The following is a 24,678-nucleotide window of genomic DNA, read 5'->3' as shown; positions in this document are numbered from 1 at the left end:
AAATTTAATAAATTTCTGTCAGTAAAACATTTGAGAAACAAGCTGATGGAAACTTTTTACAGACGGCATGACAATATTTTTCATGGTGCTTAAATGATCTCACATTATTTACTGGATAGACCTTTCTCTGATGCAAGGTTAGAAAATTGCCATAATGTGGTGGGAAAAAAGTTTTAATTTCTGTACTCATTGTCGGAGTCATTCAGGAAACCATTTTAGCATGGTACAATTTATAAACTTCTTTCAATGGAAATTACAATGAAGTCTTCACAGTTTGATTAGTAAAAACTACAGTGTTTCACAGAACACATGTGTCGCCTGCTTTTAGCTTCATTAAAGATGTAAATAAATCTAAGAATTGTCAATTATTTATTTGCTACATGCATAGTAAGACTGTCAGTGATGGAATCCAATAATCAAATCGAAATACAAATCTTCAACCCCTCAAAGCTAAAATGAATATTAATGAAATTGAAATTATTAGAAATAATTATTTATCAATTAGTTATTTCAACAATCCTTCAAAAGAGAATCCAGTCTGTCTACCGCAATTGTCAGTCAACATCATCTATTTTGGAATACCGATTTTTCAGTTTTTGTAGGTACTGTTTATCATACAATGTCAAATTACATAGTCATAAGCTTATAAACATGTGTAAATGTGAATTATCAAATCCCTTCCACTCTAAATTCAAAAGACATAACGATAAGTTAAATTAAACTGTCTGCAGTATATTTTGCAAAGTAGGTCAAAAGTCAAGGTCAAGTAGACTGTAATGGTTGTATTTTTTCACAATATATTATGACAAACAGAGCACATGCTAAATAGCCTAGACTCAACTCTTTAATGTCTAAAATAAGTTGTATATCGACACAGTAAAATATTTCAAAAAGTAGGTCAAAGGTAAGAGGTTGGTAACCATGGTAAAATGCAAAAGCCATAGTGCCAAGCTGTACATGTGCAAAATATGAAACCCATACCTCTTGCAGTTCTTGAGATATAAGGTGTAACAGATGTGAGGACAGACAGCTAGACAGACAGACAGACACCGGGTACAGTGATCCCTAAGTGTCACTCTGCTCTGCAGGCTACATAATGACACATCATGGATGCAAGAACCCGGGAGGGGGGGCATGCCCCCCCCCCCCCCAAATAATTTTGCCAATATATAGAATACTATTTTTTTTTTTTTTTGCATGTCAAGGAATTTTGGTAGTTGATAGTGCCCCCCCCCACTGAAAATGTTTGGCTGTGCCCCCCCCCCCCCCAAACTGAAATTGCTTCCTGCACATGTGCTGTAGAAAAGCAAAGATTCACACATGTTATTCAGTGTTACACAACACTAAACATGCTGCTAACTAAAAATGACACTTACATAAGTAATCAGTCAAATACAGTGAATGTCTTTCATATAATCAAAGTAAATAAGTTGATTTCAGGATTATTTAGTCTTAATAAGAGAAAACTTAAACGTGTAATGGTTTGGGCCGTGTATATCTGCCTGGGTAGCTCAGTCGGTAGAGCACCTGACTAGTCATGCAGGAATCCCGGGTTTGATTCCCGGTCCAGCCATACATTTTCTCCTTTCCTGTTAAAGATTTGGTGCCGTTGACCACCCCTAGACTTGCAGGTGAAAGTCCCACCAGGGGCAAATAAGAACTTGGTTGTGTCTTCGAGGGCGAAGACAATTTAAGGAGGGAGGAATGTAATGGTTTGGGCAGTGGATATTGGCCTGGGTAGCTCAGTTGGTAGAGCACCTGACTTGTGATGTAGGGGTTCCGGGTTCAATTCCTGGTCCAGCCATACATTTTCTCCTTTCCTGTTACACGTATACCATGTATACACAAGTCACTTGCAAGATTTAGTAAAACCCTTGATAGAAAACATACGGAAATTTAATGATCATTGATTGATAACAAATTTGTTGTTCTCAGCCCTGAATAAAACTCCATGTTGTGAAAATGAAACTATTGTTGACATTTATGTAATGATTTACCTTGAGAATAGTTATTTTGCATTCTTTGTTTATATTTAATTTTTTAATCATATACATGTATCCCCTAGTTCTTATGTTTAGATTCTAACTGTAATTAGATCTCGAGAGGAGTCAAAATAAAAGTAAAATTAAATTAAGTTCTAATCTTAAACATCAAAATTTTATCAACAAGAGTTTAAACAAGTGATTGAATATTTGAATACTATATTTCTAATCGAATATTAAACCTTTACTATTCCTTCACAAATATTCAAACATTCATTTCAGCTCAAAATATTTTTTTTTTGTTTATATAACATTGTCTTAAGGTACATAAACCTCTGCTTACTTATACAAAATTTTATTTTAATTCATGACTTTCCAACAGAAATGTATTTTATAAGTAAAATACAAACAATGATATTATAGCTTGCGGGGCAAAATTAAACAAAAAAAGACATTTCAACTTGACAAACCTATAAAGGAATAATAGACATTTATGTCATTAAGAGTTATCTCTCTTATCAGAGTATCAATGAACCTTAAAGTACTTGGCAAAATAAGGAATTGCAACTCAGTATACTTTGTCTGATTTCTTTTAAATGGCAATACTTTTTGTTTCAAAATTTGAAAAAAAATGAAAACTGAAAAATAATCATAACCTCTTTATTTTTTAACCAATTTCAAAAATAATATTGTGTTTTAGAAATGATTTTAAAACCTCTTAATTATTAGTATAATGTGCCGCTTTTTAATTTAAAAATCATGTTTCATAGTTAGGTCAACAAGCTGGTCAATATTTCACCATTATTATACACTGACCAGCTCATTCGTCTGTTTATCTGAAGTTGATATAAATTTGTTGTGATAATTAAGCCAGGCTGTTCATTATCTGCTTTTGCTTACCTTCATCCTAAGTCGACAGTCATGATTAAATCCCAAGGCCATACTCGGTGTAGGTCGACGGCGGCATATTTTATATGTATACATCAGCCGAGACGATATCAGGCACCACAAAATCATTATTCATTTATAATACACTTGAATTCTTTTACTAGCGATAGGAAAAAAAACAGGAACAATTCAGACGAAACTACTGTCCTCCATCATGCTCCACCCTCATGCCATTTGTATCAAATTCAAACTCCGATCCCGATTCTTATGTATGTTGCTGAATAACGCGGGAAGGGGGGAAATATGGGGTTACAAGAAAACGATTATTTTTTTTTTTTTTTTTTATGATTGAAATTCTTAAAATAAAAATTTACATGTATCAAATTTCTCTATTTTATTATAGGATATCTAGATTATTTTCAATGTTAAAAAAGAATAGCGCACTTTTTTTATGAAATGTCGAAGGCTTTCAGGAAATTTATGTGCGATCCGTTTTCTTTTCTTTCTTTTTTTTTTCTTTTTTTTTTAAGATTCATGTCTAGATGAACAAACAGTTCACTAAATAAAATATTTTGTTAAACACAAAGGAATCAAAAAATAAATTAATAAAGATTTATGAAAGCCGAAGACGCACTACATGTGAACAAAAAGTATGCGATTCGTTTTTAATATTTATTTCTCGATAAATAAAATAATTTGATAGTAAATGCTTATTATTCGATTTTAGTGACAAGCATGCTACTTTGCATTTACATGAAAAATGAACTAAAATTCAGATAAAAGAAATTTATTGGGTTCAAGTCGTGAGATTAAGGAAAATTAAATTATTTTACATGTATATTACGAAACAAAAGGAAATCTATGATTTTAATTGTTTCATTTCTTTTAAAGTTAACCAAATTAACTTAAAAAAGCTTTTCAGTCTACACATAATTTTATCAAATCAATCTTTGCAATTATTTTATTTCCTTGTTAAATAGTTCCAGTAGACCAATACATAGTACGCTACACTAAAAAAGTAAATAGATAAATAAGAAAAAATCAATCAATCAATCAATTAATAAATGAAAAAAAAGAAATTCAGAATGATTTTTCTTACAATCTGATTTATTATGAAGATAACATATTTTATGCTATTTGAACTTCATCGATGTGGAGAATGTTTTGAAAAAAAATAGTTATATTTCTATTCCAGGTGTAACCGTGATCAATAGAAGTTTTTGAAAGTCTCATATGTACATCTCTCTCTCTCTCTCTCTCTCTCTCTCTCTCTCTCTCTCTCTCTCATACACAAAACATCTTACTTTTTCTTTCTTAAAGTGATCCTGGATGCAAACTTCTTTTTTTAATTAAACATGTTTATCTCTAGAATGGAAGAGGCAAGATTTTTGACCTACATATTTCCGGTATGTGCATTGCCCTGGTTAATATCACACTTCCTAAATCAAGGTCGTCTGCATAAGGCAGCGTGCTTATCTATCGGTTACTTGTACAAAGATTTAATTTTAAAAGAAGTGGGGGGGGGGGGGGGAAGGTCATGATCGACGTGAATATGATTTGCAAGAAAAAATGTTCCATCGTATTGATGACAAAAAAACATGTTACGCACTGTACCATACTTGTATTTGCTATCTACAGTAGCAGAAAAATGCTAATAATAAAAGGAGGAATGACTAGTCATGACACGTAATTAGTTAACTTTCTTATATGTATGTTATCATTAGACGAAGGAGCTAGATGAACCGTATATTATGCCATTTTATACTGAATACTGTAAAGGTTCAGGATTAATTACCTCAAAAGATTTTCAAAACAGTCCTGGAAAACTTAATATTTGTTACATATTCATTTTAATGAAAAAAATCGATGGTGTAAATCAGCTCCTATAGCCAGAACTATTGTATATTGTCAAATATAAAAACCTGTATTTTGTTGACTTACATGTAATAAATGTTTCTGTAAAAACGTAGAAACTATAGATCGAAATGCAACTGTTATTTAATATACATAATATATTTAAAAATATTAAAGTGGATTTTCTCTTTTAGAGAAGTATAGAAGGCTAGTTATTAACTGTCTATTTCTCCAAAGAAAATACAATTGTTTGAAGGGGGGGGGGGGTTAAAAATATTGACAAGCAATTAATAAACAGAAAAGGTCATTAGTCTTTTACAAACTCTTATAATGGAATAGATTTTTAGTTTATTTTTATTTTAAATGATTGTACGTTTCAGAGGATCGATGATCTTTGATTTGCAATTTATTTTGCATGAAAAAAAATTAGTCTCATACATTTATAGACATGAACAACAATTTCCTAAGATGAATTTCATCTTTTATTATCTTTTCATAAGTATAGACATGAACAACAATTTCATCTTTTATTATCTTTTTGTAAGTATAGAAGTATTTTTTTTGGGCGGGGGGGGGGGGGGGGTCGTATATCATTTGAAGCATAATTATACCAAATAACAAGTGGGATAATTTAATTGTTATATGTCTAGATGCACTGCATTTCAAAGAATGAAATTAAAGGTAAACAACATAGATAATAAAGTACACGAATTCCCCACCATTCTACAAAATATGCTATGATTTTATAGTTTATATTTTGAAACTTAATTATTTTCATTCCAACTGAGCATTGAACTGTGCCCCACACATTTTGGACGAAGTAATTATTATGTATTGCTACTAGCAATGCTTAATTATAGTATAGGATCATCGAATGACCTTCTTTTTCTTCTTGTCAAAAGAACGTTCATGTAAGTTCTTGAAGGCTATCTGACATGCACCAGGAACTCCCTGGAAGTTTTATGATCATACGATTTTGCTTAAGAAAACAATTAAGCAAACAAATTAAAAAAGTTTGCAACATCTTGTTTCTTTTCCTTTATCTATTCATTCATTTATTCAATTTTTTATTTGTATGAAATCCAATTTCATTTTACTAATGCAAAGATTCATTTGTTCTCTACATTTTTTTAATGAAATAATTCTGATACATGCATTATAATTAAATGCAATCTTAAGATACAGCAAGACCCCCAGTGAGCCTCTCGTTTACATGAATGCCAGACTTTTTTTGTTTCAATCGCTTCGTCGGGGAAAACAGATTTTTGACCTACATTGCCCTGCTTTTTAACAGAGTCGTCTGCATAGGAATGCGGTATTGCTGTATCAATTTACAACTTGTGCAGAAAATCTGAAATCCAGCAAAAACCACAAGCTAGCTAGCAAAATTTGCCCCCCCCCCCTTCTTTAAGATCTTAATATGTGAATAGAATAGAATAGCATTTATTTCCATATCAGGGATCTAATAGGCATAAACATATATACTTACAGACAAATACAATGAAGAGTTATTCTTCGAGTTAGTACATTTCTGATATTTCTAAAATTTCATATGCAGATATGAGTTATTTTTAATATTTATATATTTTCTCTTCCATGATTGTGATTTGAAAGAAAATTGTTTTATACGAATTATATAAATTCTCGATTAAAGACACAATTACCGTTTTTTTTTAAGTTATGAAGTATCTTGGTTTTCTAATTATGGAAAACATATAACTCCATATTATATGTCAAATGCAAACTGATACCACATGTAGTAATAAGTTGACAGTCCCTGTGTACAGTTTGTCAAAAAACAGATTTCAAAACCAGTCGAAAATGTCACTGGAAAATATTTGAAATGAGCTGAAAATGGTATATATAAAGTGACTTAGAAAAAGAAATAAGAGTGAATCACCTGAAATAAATTATTTGAGAACTTCAATATTTCCCTTTTTGGCTTTTGATTCCCATGCAAATATATACTCAGTTTTTTTATTTAATCAATGTACATGTATAAGAAATACTCTCACACATTGTCTGCTTCAAAGCACCCTGACTGTGCTCTTGTGCTCATGAAAGTTTGAATTGAGAAAGTCTGAACAAAATTTCAATAGTATTTGTAGATTTCTACCAAAATTCAAGGTATATGCACTATTGCAGGGCTTAAGAAAAAGTAATAAAGATGTCACTTATTATTTAACTATCTCTTTAAATCAAGCCCACATTATATGTCATATATGCTAAAGCATGCACAGCAGGTGGATTTCAAATCATTACAAACTCAATATAACGAGATAAGATAAAGAGATGTAAATTAAATGAGCTAGACATAGAATATAAATTAGTGATAAGAGTTGATCATCAGCTTCTAGTTTTTTTTGTCGTTAAATCATTTGTCAAAATTTCCATTTTAGTCTCAAAGTTTTTAAAATCATGGATTTACCTGTAAAATATGCTACTTAGTGATGTTTCAATAAATCAATAGATGTTGGAAATACCCCCATAGATTGTCTGCTTCAAAGAATTTGCCTGTGCTCATGTGCACAGGAGAGATTAGGTGATAAAAGTGCAAACGCAACCTGATTTTGTATTTATAGATTTCTCATAAATCATAAAAGGATTTCTTAAATTCTATTTTGCAGGATAACAGAAAATTATTAAAGTAATGAAGTAATACCCTTAACTAACACTGTCTCTTTTCATCGTCAAACTTTGTAAGTCCGCATTATATGTCATAATGCAACTAATAGTAAATAGCTGATAGATTCCTTACAAATCAGAAAATTTAATTAGTTATAAAAGTGGATTAGGAGCCTTTCATATCCTGTCATGAAATAACATGAAAAAATTCTCCTTTTGTCTCTATTTATAAAATAATGATTTCCATAAGAATATATACCTTAGTTTTGTTTTATTCCATCAGTTGATGTAGGAAAGGACTTTGCTTGTGCTCATGTGCAAAAGAGAGTTCGAATGAAAAAAAAAATATTCTTGAGTCCATCCTGTTTTTGTATTTAGAGTAGAAATTTCTCTCTAAATTCATTATAGGACTTCTAAAATTCAAAGAAGCACAATTACATGGCATTTTTAATGACATTGATATATGACATTTAACATTCAACTATATCAGAATATCATCAAAATTAATTAGACCACATATCATATTGTGATAAGTAGTAAAGTAGCTGACAACAGATGCCTTGCTAAAATCTGTACAGCATGTAGATTTCAAATCATTAGAAAATACCAATGCTCATTCATTCTCATCATAACTTGAAAATGATAGACTTAAAGTGATCTAGATATACTATTTACTTTAATAATAAGAGTTGATCATCAAATTCCCATGTTCTGTAGTAAAATGACATGAAAAAATTCCTTTTTATCTCACATTTATTAAAGAATATTTCCCTGCAAATACACTTTAGTTTTGTTTCATTCAATGAATAGATGTCGGAAATACATCCGTGCATTATCTGCTTGACAGGACCTTGCAAGTGCAAATGTTCACATGGGAATTTGGATGAAAACCTTTTAAGTCCAACCTCTTGTGACTGTCGTATTTAAATATTTTTATCCAAATTCCCAGTAGTATTTCTTAAAGGCCATCATGCCATACTGCAGGACATTGTTTAAGTAATGAAGATGACATAATACATTCAACTATCTCTTCGTATCCTCAAAGTGTATAGTCCACATATATGTCATATTGCTATAAGTATTATATATATCTGACAAATAATGTACTGTAGCCTGCACAGAAGCAGGTAAAAACATTCTCTGCGTTTCTAAGGCTCATTATTTGCATTGTATTTTGAAGGTTCCGGGGATTAATCTGCAAGTGATCATCCAACTTATACCCATAGCTCCCTTTCTAAAGATGAAGTTCTTTAAAATCATATGCCAGTTTTAAATACTGTTAATAATCCTGACAATAAAAATAAGTTTGAATTATAACTCCCTTTCAAAGGATGAAGTTCCTTAAAATCACATGCCAGTTTTAAATACTTTGCAAATAATACAGATTAACTGCATGTAATTTTCTGTAAAATTACTAAGTTCAATTTTGATACAGAAAAATACACTTGTAAAAAAACTAAGTCCACAAAAATATAAAATGTTATACTGAAAATAATCTAATTTCCCCAAAATACAAAAATAATACCCTGTAAAAAATAGTCAGATTTTAATACAAAAATAAGCTACCTAGTGTTTGGTAATCTATTTTTTTTCTGTATTAATTTCAATGAAGTACAAAAATGATGGTATTAATAATATATTTAAATTATACTTTTATGTATTTTTGTTTTGAAATGGAAAGTTTTTTTTTTAATTATTATTTATTATTCATAATTAATTTTGTCTATAAAGGCCAGTTAGGGAAAGTTTTATATGTAAATTTGTGACAAAATATAAGAAATTGATGATCGACTCTCATCAATAGGGGAAAATGAGGGACTTTATTAATTTATATTCATCATTTTCATTTTAAAGTAGTCAGTTTTCCTGCTTTTTGGCAGTGATTTGAAATCCAGAAGATCTACAGGCTTTGTCTAGGGAAAAGGCAGCTATTTATTTCTAATGGCAATGTGACATATGATGTGAAAGAGGGATTGAATGAGTGTAATTTCTAAATATATTGATTGAGTGATGCAAATCTAAAAAAAATACTTCCGTAAAAAATATTTATTATGTCTATAAAAGCCTACTAAAGAAATTTTAAGTGTAAATTTGTGACCAAAAAAAAAAAAAAATGAGAAATTGATGATCCACTCTCATCAATAGGGGAAAATGAGGGCCTTTATTACTTTATATTAATCATTTTCAATTCTTAGCAGTCAGTTTTCATTTATTTGGCAGTGATTTGCAATCCAGAGGGTGTACAGGCTTTATCTAGGGAAAAGACAGCTATTTACCTCTTATCGCAGTGGGACATATGCTGTTGGATGATATATTTTGATAATGTGCAGTCATTATTGAATTTTTAGTGTCATCTTCATCATTTTCCCAATGTCAAGAAAGGGTGCATAAAAGATTTCCGGAAATCCTTATTTAATTCTGAAGGAATATGTAAATGATAAATAAAATTTTACTTAATTTTTTTTCTTTTACACGAATTCCCTTATGCACATGAGGACCGGCTAATTGGTTTTAAATAGGGAATGAGTGAGTGTATTTTCTATAAATATTGATTGATTGATGCAAATCAACAAAAAATATTTCCGTGATTTTTATTTTAGATATAAAGACCAATTAGGGAAAATTTTACATGTAAATTTGTGACAAAATATGAAAAATTGATCATCCACACTCATCAATAGAGAAAAATGAAGGACTTGATTAATTTATATTCATCATTTTCATTTCTCTTATCAGTCAGTTTTCATGCTATTTGGGAGTGATTTGCAATCAACAGGATGAACTGGCTTTATCTAGGGAAAAGGCAGCTATTTATTCCTATTCGCAATGTGACATATTATGTTGGATTTTATATTTTGATAATGTGCAGTCATTATTGAATGTTTAGTGCAATCTACATCATTTCTTTTCAATGCCAAGAAAGGGTGCATGAAAGATTACATAAAATCCTTTTTTTAAAAAAAAAGGAACCTGAAGATGATTATTCAAATTAGCCTTATTTTTTTTAACCGATTTCAATTGCGCTCATTAGTACAGGCTAATTGGTTCAAAATAGGGAATGAGTGAATGTATTTTCTAAATGTATTGATTGAGTGATGCATATCTAAAAAAATTATTTCCATGAAAATAATGTATTTTGTCTATAAAAGACAATAAGGGAAAATTTTATGTGTAAATTCGTGACAAAATATGAGAAAATGATAATCCTCTCTCATCAGTAGGGAAATATGAGGGACTTTATTAAACTACATTCATCATTTTCATTTCTTAGCAGTCAGTTTTCCTGCTATTTGGCAGTGATTTGAAATCCACAAGATGTACAGCCTTTATCAAAGGGAAAAGACAGCTATTTATTTCTAATGGCAATGTGACATAGGATGCTGGATGATATATTTTGATAATGTGCAGCCATTATTGAATGTTTAGTGTCATCTTTATCATTTTTCCAATGTGAAGAAAGGGTGCATAAAAGATTTCTTGAAATCCTTACGGCATTCTGAAGGAATATGAAGATGATAAATCAAGTTGGACTTAGTTTTTTTTACTCGAATTCCTTTGTGCAGATAAGTACAGGCTAATTTGTTTGAAAAAGAGAATGAGGGAGTGTATTTTATACATATATTGATTGATTGATGCAAATCTAAAAACAATTTTTTCCATGATTTTTTTTTTGTTTTATCTATAAAGGCCAATTAATGAACATTTTATATTTAAATTTTCAAGAAAATATGAGAAATGTATGATCCACTCTCATCAATAGGAAAAAATGAGGGACTTTATTACTTTATATTCATCCTTTTCATTTCTTAACAGTCAGTTTTCCTGCTATTTGGAAGTGATTTCCAATCCAAAGTATGTACATGTACAAGCTTTATCTTGGGAAAAAGCAGCTATTTACATCTAATCGCAATGTGACATATGATGTTGGATGATGTATTTTGATAATGTGCAGCCATTATTGAATGTTTAGTGTCATCATCATCATTTCCCAATGCCAAGAAAGGGTGCATAAAATTTCTTGATATCCTTTAAAAAATTCTAAAGGAACCTGAAAAAGATAAATCAAATTGGACTCACCCCAATTCTCTGCTGCACGTGAGTACAAGCTAATTAGTTTGAAAGAGGGAATGAGTGAGTGTATTTTCTATATATATTGATTGATGCAAATCTAAAAAAAATATTACCATGAAAATAATTTAGTTTGTCTATAAAGGCCGATTAGGGAGAATTTTATGTGTAAATTTGTGACAAAATATGAGATATTGATGATCCACTCTCATCAATAGGGAAAATCAGGGCCTTTATTACTTCATATTCATAATTTTAATTCTGAGCAGTCAGTTTTCCTGCTATTTGGCAGTGTTTTGAAATCCAAAAGATATACAGGCTTTATCAAAGGGAAATGTCAGCTATTTATTTTTTCTAGCACTAAGTATGAGGTTTTGAACTTTGTAGGAAAACAAAGGAAGGAATCAACTTCATAACAGGGGGACAATTACTTTTTTTTCTGTATATACAATATAATTATTTAATTGGATTAAAAGAAAATCGTTTGATTGGTTTGACTTACATTTTTTTCTGTTTAATTTTTTGAATGTGCCATCTTATTAACTTATCAAATACATTTTTAATTTGAAACACTGAGTGTACACTTAATGCCTTTTTTTCAAAGCGAATAATAACCATTGCTAGATGTAAAATATTAAAAGTAAGAAAAAAAAATAGTTTGAATATTTATCTAATTGAAAATATCGTTAATCGTTGCATATTATCAATTCTAATTTAGTGTTATAAGAATTAAATTTTACAATTTTTAAAATAGCCAAAGCTTTGACATTAAGGTGAACTTTTTTTTTTTGAAAAAATGATTTGTTAATTTTGGCAGGTTAATTTAAAGCAGATGTAAATTCTTGGATCATAATCCAGACCAGAACTTGAACCTAGATAAACCACGAATATATAATATAATATAAGAAATTGATGATCCACTCTCATGAATAGGGAGAAATCATGTACTTTATTATTTTATATTCATCATTTTCAATTTTTAGCAGCCAGTTTAAATGTGATTTGGAACTTACAAGATGTACAGGCTTCATCAAAGGAAAAGACAGCTATTTACTTCTAATCGCAATGTGAGATATGATATTGGATGATATATTTGGATGATGTGCAGTCATTATTGAATGTTTAGTGTCATCTTCATTATTGTGTCAATACCAAGTAAGTGTGCATGAAAAATTTCATAAAATTTCTTTGAAATTCTGAAGAAAACCAATAATGATATTTCAAGTTGGACTTAGTTTTTTTCCACCCATATTTCCATGTGCACATAAACACAAGTAAACTGGTTTAAAATAGGAAAATAAGTCAGTGTATTTTCTAAATAACATGTTTGAGTGATGCAAAACTTAAAAATCAATTTGCATGAAAATGATTTATTTTGTGTATAAAAACCAATTAAAGGAATTTTTATATGTAAATTTGTGAGAGAATAATTATAAGAAATTGATGACCCACTCTCAGGAATAGGGAGAAATCATGTACTTTATTGTTTTATATTCATAATTTTCCATTCTTAGCAGCCAGTTTAAATGTGCTTTGGCAGTGATTTGGAACTCACAAGATGTACAGGCTTTATCAAGGGAAAAGTCAGCTATATACTTCCCATCGCAATTTGAGTTGTGATATTGCATGATATATTTTGAAGATGTGCAGTCATTATTGAATGTTAAGTGTCATCTTCATTATTGTGTCAATACCAAGTAAGTGTGCATGAGAAATTTCATGAAATTGTTTTGAAATTCTGGAGAAAGCTAATAATGATATTTCAAGTTGGACTTATTAGTTTTTTCACCCATATTTCCTTGTGCACATGAGCACAAGTAAACTGGTTTGAAATATGGAATAAGTGAGTGTATTTTCTAAATAAATTGTTTGAGTGATACAAATCATAACAATCTATTTGCATGAAAATGATTTATTTTGTATATAAAAACCAATTAAAGGAATTTTTATATGTAAATTTATGAGAGAATATATGAAATTGATGATCAAATCTCATGAATAGGGAGAAATCATGTACTTTATTAATTTTATATTCATCATATTCATTTTTAGAAGTCAATTTAAATTTTATTTGGCAGTGATTTGGAACTTACAAGATGTACAGGCTTCATCAAAGGAAAAGACAGCTATTTACTTCTAATCGCAATGTGAGATATGATATTGGATGATATATTTGGATGATGTGCAGTCATTATTGAATGTTTAGTGTCATCTTCATTATTGTGTCAATACCAAGTAAGTGTGCATGAAAAATTTCATTAATTTTTTTTAAAATTCTGAAGAAAGCTAATAATGATCAATCATATTGGACTTAGTTTTTTTCCACCCATATTTCCATGTGCACATAAACACAAGTAAACTGGTTTGAAATAGGAAAAATAAGTCAGTGTATTTTCTAAATAACATGATTGAGTGATGCAAAACTTAAAAATCAATTTGCATGAAATGATTTATTTTGTGTATAAGAACCAATTAAAAGAATTTTTATATGTAAATTTCTGAGAGAATAATTATAAGAAATTGATGACCCACTCCCAGGAATAGGGAGAAATCATGTACTTTATTGTTTTGTATTCATAATTTTCAATTCTTAGCAGCCAGTTTAAATGTGCTTTGGCAGTGATTTGGAACTCACAAGATGTACAGGCTTTATCAAGGGAAAAGACAGCTATTTACTTCTCATCGCAATGTGAGATATGATATTGCATGATATATTTTGAAGATGTGCAGTCATTATTGAATGTTTAGTGTCATCTTCATCATTGTGTCAATACCAAGTAAGTGTGCATGAGAAATTTCATGAAATTGTTTTGAAATTCTGAAGAAAGCTAATAATGATCAATGAAGTTGGACTTATTAGTTTTTTCACCCATATTTCCTTGTGCACATGAGCACAAGTGAACTGGTTTGAAATATGGAATAAGTGAGTGTATTTTCTAAATAAATTGTTTGAGTGATACAAATCATAACAATCTATTTGCATGAAAATGATTTATTTTGTATATAAAAACCAATTAAAGGAATTTTTATATGTAAATTTATGAGAGAATATATGAAATTGATGATCAAATCTCATGAATAGGGAGAAATCATGTACTTTATTAATTTTATATTCATCATATTCATTTTTAGAAGTCAATTTAAATTTTATTTGGCAGTGATTTGGAACTTACAAGATGTACAGGCTTTATCAAAGGAAAAGACAGCTATTTACTTCTAATCGCAATGTGAGATATGATATTGGATGGTTTATTTGGATGATGTGCAGTCATTATTGAATGTTTAGTGTCATCTTCATTATTGTGTCAATACCAAGTAAGTGTGCATGACATATTTCATGAAATTGTTTTAAAATTCTAAAGAAAGCTAATAATGATATACCAAGTTGGACTTAGTTTTTTTTTTTCACTCATATTTTCATGTGCACATGTGCACAAGTAAACTGGTTTGAAATTGGAAATAAGTGAGTTATTTTCTAAATAAATTGTTTGAGTGATGCAAATCATAATAATCTATTTGCATAAAAATGATTTATTTTGTATATAAAAACCAATTAAAGGAATTTTTATATGTAAATTTATGAGAGAATATATGAAATTGATGATCAACTCTCATGAATAGGGAGAAATCATGTACTTTATTGTTTTATATTCATCATATTCATTTTTAGAAGTCAATTTAAATTTTATTTGGCAGTGATTTGGAACTTACAAGATGTACAGGCTTTATCAAAGGAAAAGACAGCTATTTACTTCTAATCGCAATGTGAGATATGATATTGGATGGTTTATTTGGATGATGTGCAGTCATTATTGAATGTTTAGTGTCATCTTCATTATTGTGTCAATACCAAGTAAGTGTGCATGACATATTTCATGAAATTGTTTTAAAATTCTAAAGAAAGCTAATAATGATATACCAAGTTGGACTTAGTTTTTTTTTTTCACTCATATTTTCATGTGCACATGTGCACAAGTAAACTGGTTTGAAATTGGAAATAAGTGAGTTATTTTCTAAATAAATTGTTTGAGTGATGCAAATCATAATAATCTATTTGCATAAAAATGATTTATTTTGTATATAAAAACCAATTAAAGGAATTTTTATATGTAAATTTATGAGAGAATATATGAAATTGATGATCAACTCTCATGAATAGGGAGAAATCATGTACTTTATTGTTTTATATTCATCATATTCATTTTTAGAAGTCAATTTAAATTTTATTTGGCAGTGATTTGGAACTTACAAGATGTACAGGCTTCATCAAAGGAAAAGACAGCTATTTACTTCTAATCGCAATGTGAGATATGATATTGGATGGTATATTTGGATGATGTGCAGTCATTATTGAATGTTTAGTGTCATCTTCATTATTGTGTCAATACCAAGTAAGTGTGCTTGAAAAATTTCATTATCTTTTTTTTAAAATCTGAAGAAAGCTAATAATGATCAATCATATTGGACTTAGTTTTTTTCCACCCATATTTCCATGTGCACATAAACACAAGTAAACTGGTTTGAAATAGGAAAATAAGTCAGTGTATTTTCTAAATAACATGATTGAGTGATGCAAAACTTAAAAATCAATTTGCATGAAAGTGATTTATTTTGTGTATAAGAACCAATAAAAGGAATTTTTATATGTAAATTTGTGAGAGAATAATTATAAGAAATTGATGACCCACTCTCAGGAATAGGGAGAAATCATGTACTTTATTGTTTTGTATTCATAATTTTCAATTCTTAGCAGCCAGTTTAAATGTGCTTTGGCAGTGATTTGGAACTCACAAGATGTACAGGCTTTATCAAGGGAAAAGACAGCTGTATACTTCTCATCGCAATTTAAGATATGATATTGCATGATATATTTTGAAGATGTGCAGTCATAATTGAATGCTTAGTGTCATCTTCATCATTGTGTCAATACCAAGTAAGTGTGCATGAGAAATTTCATGAAATTGTTTTGAAATTCTGAAGAAAGCTAATAATGATCAATGAAGTTGGATTTATTAGTTTTTTCACCCATATTTCCTTGTGCACATGAGCACAAGTAAACTGGTTTGAAATTGGAAATAAGTGAGTGTATTTTCTAAATAAATTGTTTGAGTGATACAAATCATAACAATCTATTTGCATGAAAATGATTTATTTTGTATATCAAAACCAATTAAAGGAATTTTTATATGTAAATTTATGAGAGGATATATGAAATTGATGATCAAATCTCATGAATAGGGAGAAATCATGTACTTTATTAATTTTATATTCATCATATTCATTTTTAGAAGTCAATTTAAATTTTATTTGGCAGTGTTTTGGAACTTACAAGATGTACAGGCTTCATCAAAGGAAAAGACAGCTATTTACTTCTAATCGCAATGTGAGATATGATATTGGATGATATATTTGGATGATGTGCAGTCATTATTGAATGTTTAGTGTCATCTTCATTATTGTGTCAATACCAAGTAAGTGTGCATGAAAAATTTCATTAAATTGTTTTAAAATTATAAAGAAAGTTAATAATGAGATATTAAGTTGGACCTAGTTTTTTTTACTCATATTTCAATGTGCACATGAGCACAAGTAAACTGGATTGAAATAGGAAATAAGCGAGTGTATTTTCTAAATAAAGTGTTTGAGTGATGCAAAACTAAAATTGTATTTGCATGAAAATGATTTATTTTGTGTATAAAAACCAATTAAAGGAATTTTTTATATATAAATTTGTGAGAGAATATAAGAAATTGATGATCCCCTTTAAAAAAAAAATAGGGAGAAATCATGTACTTTTTTATATTATATTCATCATATTCATTTCTTAGAAGTCAATTTAAATGTGATTTGGAACTCACAGGATGTACAGGCTTTATCAACGGAAAAGACAGCTATTTAATCCTCATCAAATTGTGAGATATGGTACTGGATGATATATTTTGATGATGTGAAGTCATTTTTGAATGTTAAGTGTCATCTTCATTATTGTGTCAATACCAAGTAAGTGTTCATGAGAAATTTCATGAAATTGTTTTGAAATTCTGAAGAAAGCTAATAATGATCAATCAAGTTGGACCTAGTTTTTTCACCCATATTTCCTTGTGCACATGAGCACAAGTAAACTGGTTTGAAATTGGAAATAAGTGAGTGTATTTTCTAAATAAGTTGATTGAGTGATGCAAAACTAAAAAAGTATTTGCATGAAATGATTTATTTTGTGTATCAAAACCAATTAAAGGATTTTTTAATATGTAAATTTGTGAGAGAATATAAGAAATTGATGATCCTCTCTCAAAAAGACGGAGAAATCATGTACTTTTTTATTTTATATTCATCATTTTAATTCCTTAGAAGTCAGTTAAAATGGGATTTGGCAGTGATTAAAAACTCACAAGATGTACAGGCTTTATCAAGGGAAATACAGCTATTTACTTCTCATCGGAATGTGAGATATGATATTGGAATATAAATTTTGATGATGTGCAGTCATTATTGAATGTTTAGTGCCATCTTCATCATTGTGTCAATACCAAATAAGTGTGCATGAGAAATTTCATGAAATTGATTTGAAATTCTAAAGAAGGCGAATAATGATCAATCAGGTTGGACCTAGTTTTTTGACCCATATTTCCTTGTGCACATGAGCACAAGTAAACAGGTTTGAAATAGGAAATAAGCGAGTGTATTTTCTAAATAAATTGTTTGAGTGATGCAAAACTAAAAATGTATTTGCATGAAAATGATTTATTTTGTGTATCAAAACCAATTAAAGGAATTTTTTATACGTAAATTTGTGAGAGAATATAAGAAATTGATGATCAACTCTCATGAATAAGGAGAAATCATTTACTTTATTATTTTATATTCATCATATTCATTTCTTAGAAGTCAATTTAAGGGAGCCGAATGGGGTTTTATTGTGTGAAAACTACTATAGAGAAACTCTTTAATTTTATACCATATGTACCTTAGATTGACTTTCGTATACATGCCAAGTTTAGTGAAAATCTACCGTCTGGTTATTTTGTAGGGACCATCTCAAAATACAGGTACATTTACTACAGGATTATATAGGAAAATACCATTTTTTCACACTTCGGAGCAAATTATACAAATACTACTATAGACTTTTTGTTCAAATTATATTATTTGAGGGGTAATACTATATTGTACATTTTTATTGAAAAAACACAATATTCTACCGTCTGGTTTCCAGAGGGGGCATCTCAAAACGTCAAAATTCATGATATTTTCCTGTTTTTATGGAGTACAACAAAACATGACAGATACCACAGATTTACATAAAAAATAATTAAGATGATTATGAGATTCTCAATTTCCTATGTTTAAAATTTCAAGAGCATCTATCTTATACTTTTTATTTTATGACAAAATTAATGACCCCGCTTAAAGAACTTCGGTTATTCATAACGTCAAAAACACACTATTACGACGTCTATCTACAAATCATTTGAAAAATCATTTAAAAAATCAGTTATTTAATAACGTAATTAGATTTTTTAACCTGAGATTTCCTAAATTTGTTAATTGTTATAAATAATGTAAAACTAGTTGCTTTACAAGAATAAATATGCTTTATTTTACTATGCTGCGCAAAGTATTGCGCAATGAAAACCCCAGTCGGTCCCCTTAAATGTGATTTGGCAGTGATTTGGAACTTACAAGATGTACAGGCTTCATCAAGGGAAAAGACAGCTATTTACTTCTCATCGAAATGTGAGATATGATATTGGATGATATATTTGGATGATGTGCAGTCATTATTGAATGTTTAGTGTCATCTTCATTATTGTGTCAATACCAAGTAAGTGTGCATGACAAATTTCATTAAATTGTTTTAAAATTATAAAGAAAGTTAATAATGAGATATTAAGTTGGACCTAGTTTTTTTTACTCATATTTCAATGTGCACATGAGCACAAGTAAACTGGATTGAAATAGGAAATAAGCGAGTGTATTTTCTAAATAAAGTGTTTGAGTGATGCAAAACTAAAAATGTATTTGCATGAAAATGATTTATTTTGTGTATAAAAACCAATTAAAGGAATTTTTTATATATAAATTTGTGAGAGAATATAAGAAATTGATGATCCCCTTTAAAAAAAAAAATAGGGAGAAATCATGTACTTTATTATATTATATTCATCATATTCATTTCTTAGAAGTCAATTTAAATGTGATTTGGGACTCACAGGATGTACAGGCTTTATCAACGGAAAAGACAGCTATTTAATCCTCATCAAATTGTGAGATATGGTACTGGATGATATATTTTGATGATGTGAAGTCATTTTTGAATGTTAAGTGTCATCTTCATTATTGTGTCAATACCAAGTAAGTGTTCATGAGAAATTTCATGAAATTGTTTTGAAATTCTGAAGAAAGCTAATAATGATCAATCAAGTTGGACCTAGTTTTTTCACCCATATTTCCTTGTGCACATGAGCACAAGTAAACTGGTTTGAAATTGGAAATAAGTGAGTGTATTTTCTAAATAAGTTGATTGAGTGATGCAAAACTAAAAAGTATTTGCATGAAATGATTTATTTTGTGTATCAAAACCAATTAAAGGATTTTTTAATATGTAAATTTGTGAGAGAATATAAGAAATTGATGATCCTCTCTCAAAAAGACGGAGAAATCATGTACTTTTTTATTTTATATTCATCATTTTAATTCCTTAGAAGTCAGTTAAAATGGGATTTGGCAGTGATTAAAAACTCACAAGATGTACAGGCTTTATCAAGGGAAATACAGCTATTTACTTCTCATCGGAATGTGAGATATGATATTGGAATATAAATTTTGATGATGTGCAGTCATTATTGAATGTTTAGTGTCATCTTCATCATTGTGTCAATACCAAATAAGTGTGCATGAGAAATTTCATGAAATTGATTTGAAATTCTAAAGAAGGCGAATAATGATCAATCAGGTTGGACCTAGTTTTTTGACCCATATTTCCTTGTGCACATGAGCACAAGTAAACAGGTTTGAAATAGGAAATAAGCGAGTGTATTTTCTAAATAAATTGTTTGAGTGATGCAAAACTAAAAATGTATTTGCATGAAAATGATTTATTTTGTGTATCAAAACCAATTAAAGGAATTTTTTATACGTAAATTTGTGAGAGAATATAAGAAATTGATGATCAACTCTCATGAATAAGGAGAAATCATTTACTTTATTATTTTATATTCATCATATTCATTTCTTAGAAGTCAATTTAAGGGAGCCGAATGGGGTTTTATTGTGTGAAAACTACTATAGAGAAACTCTTTAATTTTATACCATATGTACCTTAGATTGACTTTCGTATACATGCCAAGTTTAGTGAAAATCTACCGTCTGGTTATTTTGTAGGGACCATCTCAAAATACAGGTACATTTACTACAGGATTATATAGGAAAATACCATTTTTTCACACTTCGGAGCAAATTATACAAATACTACTATAGACTTTTTGTTCAAATTATATTATTTGAGGGGTAATACTATATTGTACATTTTTATTGAAAAAACACAATATTCTACCGTCTGGTTTCCAGAGGGGGCATCTCAAAACGTCAAAATTCATGATATTTTCCTGTTTTTATGGAGTACAACAAAACATGACAGATACCACAGATTTACATAAAAAATAATTAAGATGATTATGAGATTCTCAATTTCCTATGTTTAAAATTTCAAGAGCATCTATCTTATACTTTTTATTTTATGACAAAATTAATGACCCCGCTTAAAGAACTTCGGTTATTCATAACGTCAAAAACACACTATTACGACGTCTATCTACAAATCATTTGAAAAATCATTTAAAAAATCAGTTATTTAATAACGTAATTAGATTTTTTAACCTGAGATTTCCTAAATTTGTTAATTGTTATAAATAATGTAAAACTAGTTGCTTTACAAGAATAAATATGCTTTATTTTACTATGCTGCGCAAAGTATTGCGCAATGAAAACCCCAGTCGGTCCCCTTAAATGTGATTTGGCAGTGATTTGGAACTTACAAGATGTACAGGCTTCATCAAGGGAAAAGACAGCTATTTACTTCTCATCGAAATGTGAGATATGATATTGGATGATATATTTGGATGATGTGCAGTCATTATTGAATGTTTAGTGTCATCTTCATTATTGTGTCAATACCAAGTAAGTGTGCATGACAAATTTCATTAAATTGTTTTAAAATTATAAAGAAAGTTAATAATGAGATATTAAGTTGGACCTAGTTTTTTTTACTCATATTTCAATGTGCACATGAGCACAAGTAAACTGGATTGAAATAGGAAATAAGCGAGTGTATTTTCTAAATAAAGTGTTTGAGTGATGCAAAACTAAAAATGTATTTGCATGAAAATGATTTATTTTGTGTATAAAAACCAATTAAAGGAATTTTTTATATATAAATTTGTGAGAGAATATAAGAAATTGATGATCCCCTTTAAAAAAAAAAATAGGGAGAAATCATGTACTTTATTATATTATATTCATCATATTCATTTCTTAGAAGTCAATTTAAATGTGATTTGGGACTCACAGGATGTACAGGCTTTATCAACGGAAAAGACAGCTATTTAATCCTCATCAAATTGTGAGATATGGTACTGGATGATATATTTTGATGATGTGAAGTCATTTTTGAATGTTAAGTGTCATCTTCATTATTGTGTCAATACCAAGTAAGTGTTCATGAGAAATTTCATGAAATTGTTTTGAAATTCTGAAGAAAGCTAATAATGATCAATCAAGTTGGACCTAGTTTTTTCACCCATATTTCCTTGTGCACATGAGCACAAGTAAACTGGTTTGAAATTGGAAATAAGTGAGTGTATTTTCTAAATAAGTTGATTGAGTGATGCAAAACTAAAAAGTATTTGCATGAAATGATTTATTTTGTGTATCAAAACCAATTAAAGGATTTTTTAATATGTAAATTTGTGAGAGAATATAAGAAATTGATGATCCTCTCTCAAAAAGACGGAGAAATCATGTACTTTTTTATTTTATATTCATCATTTTAATTCCTTAGAAGTCAGTTAAAATGGGATTTGGCAGTGATTAAAAACTCACAAGATGTACAGGCTTTATCAAGGGAAATACAGCTATTTACTTCTCATCGGAATGTGAGATATGATATTGGAATATAAATTTTGATGATGTGCAGTCATTATTGAATGTTTAGTGTCATCTTCATCATTGTGTCAATACCAAATAAGTGTGCATGAGAAATTTCATGAAATTGATTTGAAATTCTAAAGAAGGCGAATAATGATCAATCAGGTTGGACCTAGTTTTTTGACCCATATTTCCTTGTGCACATGAGCACAAGTAAACAGGTTTGAAATAGGAAATAAGCGAGTGTATTTTCTAAATAAATTGTTTGAGTGATGCAAAACTAAAAATGTATTTGCATGAAAATGATTTATTTTGTGTATCAAAACCAATTAAAGGAATTTTTTATACGTAAATTTGTGAGAGAATATAAGAAATTGATGATCAACTCTCATGAATAAGGAGAAATCATTTACTTTATTATTTTATATTCATCATATTCATTTCTTAGAAGTCAATTTAAGGGAGCCGAATGGGGTTTTATTGTGTGAAAACTACTATAGAGAAACTCTTTAATTTTATACCATATGTACCTTAGATTGACTTTCGTATACATGCCAAGTTTAGTGAAAATCTACCGTCTGGTTATTTTGTAGGGACCATCTCAAAATACAGGTACATTTACTACAGGATTATATAGGAAAATACCATTTTTTCACACTTCGGAGCAAATTATACAAATACTACTATAGACTTTTTGTTCAAATTATATTATTTGAGGGGTAATACTATATTGTACATTTTTATTGAAAAAAACACAATATTCTACCGTCTGGTTTCCAGAGGGGGCATCTCAAAACGTCAAAATTCATGATATTTTCCTGTTTTTATGGAGTACAACAAAACATGACAGATACCACAGATTTACATAAAAAATAATTAAGATGATTATGAGATTCTCAATTTCCTATGTTTAAAATTTCAAGAGCATCTATCTTATACTTTTTATTTTATGACAAAATTAATGACCCCGCTTAAAGAACTTCGGTTATTCATAACGTCAAAAACACACTATTACGACGTCTATCTACAAATCATTTGAAAAATCATTTAAAAAATCAGTTATTTAATAACGTAATTAGATTTTTTAACCTGAGATTTCCTAAATTTGTTAATTGTTATAAATAATGTAAAACTAGTTGCTTTACAAGAATAAATATGCTTTATTTTACTATGCTGCGCAAAGTATTGCGCAATGAAAACCCCAGTCGGTCCCCTTAAATGTGATTTGGCAGTGATTTGGAACTTACAAGATGTACAGGCTTCATCAAGGGAAAAGACAGCTATTTACTTCTCATCGAAATGTGAGATATGATATTGGATGATATATTTGGATGATGTGCAGTCATTATTGAATGTTTAGTGTCATCTTCATTATTGTGTCAATACCAAGTAAGTGTGCATGACAAATTTCATTAAATTGTTTTAAAATTATAAAGAAAGTTAATAATGAGATATTAAGTTGGACCTAGTTTTTTTTACTCATATTTCAATGTGCACATGAGCACAAGTAAACTGGATTGAAATAGGAAATAAGCGAGTGTATTTTCTAAATAAAGTGTTTGAATGATGCAAAACTAAAAATGTATTTGCATGAAAATGATTTATTTTGTGTATAAAAACCAATTAAAGGAATTTTTTATATATAAATTTGTGAGAGAATATAAGAAATTGATGATCCCCTTTAAAAAAAAAAAATAGGGAGAAATCATGTACTTTATTATATTATATTCATCATATTCATTTCTTAGAAGTCAATTTAAATGTGATTTGGGACTCACAGGATGTACAGGCTTTATCAACGGAAAAGACAGCTATTTAATCCTCATCAAATTGTGAGATATGGTACTGGATGATATATTTTGATGATGTGAAGTCATTTTTGAATGTTAAGTGTCATCTTCATTATTGTGTCAATACCAAGTAAGTGTTCATGAGAAATTTCATGAAATTGTTTTGAAATTCTGAAGAAAGCTAATAATGATCAATCAAGTTGGACCTAGTTTTTTTTACTCATATTTCAATGTGCACATGAGCACAAGTAAACTGGATTGAAATAGGAAATAAGTGAGTGTATTTTCTAAATAAGTTGATTGAGTGATGCAAAACTAAAAAAGTA

The 24,678-nt window shown here is 29.2% G+C and overlaps 1 long non-coding RNA gene and 1 other non-coding gene across 3 annotated transcripts in view; one reads left to right on the top strand and one right to left on the bottom strand.

Annotated features, from left to right (window-relative positions):
• The window catches only part of LOC133193365 (uncharacterized), a 103,366-nt gene that overhangs the window by 65,119 nt on the left and 13,569 nt on the right, over positions 1-24,678 (bottom strand). The window contains exon 1 of one of the 2 annotated variants that reach the window (XR_009721917.1): positions 2,883-3,074. The exons of the other annotated variant lie outside the window; for it this stretch is intronic. This is a non-coding gene — a long non-coding RNA (uncharacterized LOC133193365). Of the gene's footprint in view, positions 1-2,882; positions 3,075-24,678 lie in introns of those variants that run through there. 2 annotated transcript variants of the gene reach the window in all.
• On the top strand, positions 1,731-1,804 carry Trnat-ugu (transfer RNA threonine (anticodon UGU)). The gene has a single exon. It is a non-coding gene; the product is annotated as a tRNA-Thr (tRNA).

Source organism: Saccostrea echinata, unplaced genomic scaffold, assembly GCF_033153115.1.
Source record: "Saccostrea echinata isolate AGI-Se365-2 ecotype Australia unplaced genomic scaffold, CSIRO_AGI_Sech_v1 ptg000027l, whole genome shotgun sequence".
NCBI classification, from domain to species: domain Eukaryota; kingdom Metazoa; phylum Mollusca; class Bivalvia; order Ostreida; family Ostreidae; genus Saccostrea; species Saccostrea echinata.
Note: the sequence above shows the minus strand (reverse complement) of the source record. Positions and strands in the feature narration are given on the sequence as shown.